At 42.1% G+C, this 2320-nt stretch overlaps 1 pseudogene; it reads left to right on the top strand.

The window, feature by feature from the left end:
- The first annotated feature begins 522 nt into the window (after nucleotides 1-522).
- On the top strand, nucleotides 523-1810 carry LOC102730881 (dnaJ homolog subfamily A member 1 pseudogene; annotated as a pseudogene).
- Nucleotides 1811-2320: the final 510 nt, after the last annotated feature.

Raw genomic sequence — 2320 nt, 5'->3', positions numbered from 1 at the left:
CTTGACTTACTTCACTTAGCATAATCTCCTCCAGTCTCATCCATGCTGATGTGAAAGTTGGGTATTCATCCTTTCTGATAGCTGAGTAATATTCCATTGTATATATGGACCACATCTTCTTTATCCATTCATCTGTTGAAGGGCATCTCGGCTCTTTCCACAGTTTGGCTACTGTGGACATTGCTGCTATGAACATTGGGGTGCATATGGCCCTTTTTTTCACTAATCTGTATCTTTGGGGTGTCCTCCTTTTCATATATAAAGTAATTGTTCTAGTAACTTGGTTTGTGTCCCCTTAGAATTCATATGTTGAAGCCCCAGAGAATATCTGTATTTGGAGATGAGGTCTCTAGGAAAGTGATTAGGTTAAGTGAGGTCATAGGGTGGGGCCCTGATCTGGTGAAATTGGTCTCCTTATAAGAACAGGTACCAGAGGAACTTTCCAGAACGCTTGGTGTGCCCAGCAATATGCTCCTTCCTGCTCCCCCACACTGGCCTCAGCCCTCTCACTGGCTGTAGAAAATGGTGAAAGAAACCACTTAATATGATGTTTTGGGGGTCAAACCTAATGCCACGCAGGAAGAATTGAAAAAGGCCTATAGGGAACTGGCCTTGAAGTACCACCCTGATAAGAATCAAAATGAAGGAGAGAAGTTTAAACAGATTTCTCAAGCTTATGAAGTGCTCTCTGATGCAAAGAAAAGGGAGTTGTATGACAAAGGAGGAAAATGGGCAATTAAAGAAGGTGGAGCTTGTGGTGGTTTGACTCCCCCATGGACATCTTTGATATGTTTTTTGGAGGAGGAGTAAGCATCAGCTCTTAGTAACCTTAGAAGATTTATATAATGGTGCAACAAGAAAACTAACTCTGTAAAAGAATGTGATATGTGATAAATGTGAAGGCCGAGGTGGTAAGAAAGGAGCAGTCGAATGTGGTCCCAATTGCCGAGGTACTGGAATGCAAACAAGAATTCATCAGATAGGACCTGGAATGGTTCAGCAAATTCAATCTGTGTGCATGGAGTGCCAGGGCCATGGGGAACGGATCGGTCCCAAAGATAGATATAAAAGCTGCAATGGAAAGAAGACAGTTCGAGAGAAGATTCTAGGAATTCATATTGACAAAGGCATATGGCCAGAAGATAACATTCCATGGTGAATGAGACCAAGAACCAGGACAGGAACCAGGAGATATTATCATTGTTTTAGATCAGAAGGACCATGCTGTTTTTACTGGGCAAGGAGAAGACCTTTTCTCGTGTGTGGACATACAGCTAGTTGAAGCACTGTGCAGCTTTCAAATGCCAGTGTCTACTCTTGACAACCAAACCATCATCATCACCTCTCATCCAGGTCAAATTATCAAGCATGGAGAGGAGATATCAAGTGTGTGTGCTAAACGAAGGCATGCCCATTTATCATAGACCATATGAGAAGAGTTGCCTAATCATCGAATTTAAGCTAAACTTTCCTGAGAATGGCTTTCTCTCTCCTGATAAACTCTCTTTGCTGGAAAAACTCCTACCTTAGAGGAAGGAAGTAGAAGAGACTGATGGAATGGACCAGATAGAACTCGTGGACTTTACTCCAAATCAGGAAAGATGTCACCATTACAATGGGGAAGACTATGAGGATGATGAACAACATCCCAGGGGTGGTGTTCCTGTCAGACCTCTTAATGGGGCCAGTGAATAACACTGCTGGCATTTTATATGCAGTAGTGAGTGAGTGAAGGACTATAATGATAGCTCACTACTTGCCATTGTTTTTGTTTTAATATTCAACTACAGTAGTGTTTTAAAATTTAAATGAATAAACTAAAAAAAAAGAACAGATGCCAGAGAACTCCTTGTCTTTCTCTTTCTTTCCACATGAATGGGAAGACCATATGATCTCTCTCTCTCATTCTCTCTCTTAAATAAATAAATAAAATTTTTAAAACAAATAGAGGGGCGGGGGCGCCTGGGTGGCTCAGTTGGTTAAGGGACTGCCTTCAGCTCAGGTCATGATCCTGGAGTCCCAGGATCGAGTCCCACATCCGGCTCCCTGCTCAACAGGGATTCTACTTCTCCCTCTGACCCTCCCCCCTCTTATGCTCTCTCTCCCAAATAAATAAATAAAATCTTAAAAAAAAAAAAAAAAAGAGACCATATGAAGGTTCTGTGAGAGGTGGTTCTTTACAAGCCAGGAAGAGTCCTCACTAGGAAACAACCCTACCTGACCTTGATCTGGGATTTCTAGCCTCTAGAACTGTGAGAAAATAAATGTCTGTTGTTTAAGTCACCCAGCCTGTGGTATTTTGTTATGGATGTCCAAGCAG

The sequence above is a fragment of the Leptonychotes weddellii genome, chromosome 6, assembly GCF_054177405.1.
Source record: "Leptonychotes weddellii isolate Sample4059 chromosome 6, ASM5417740v2, whole genome shotgun sequence".
Taxonomy (NCBI): domain Eukaryota; kingdom Metazoa; phylum Chordata; class Mammalia; order Carnivora; family Phocidae; genus Leptonychotes; species Leptonychotes weddellii.
This window is presented reverse-complemented; position numbering and strand designations above follow the sequence as displayed.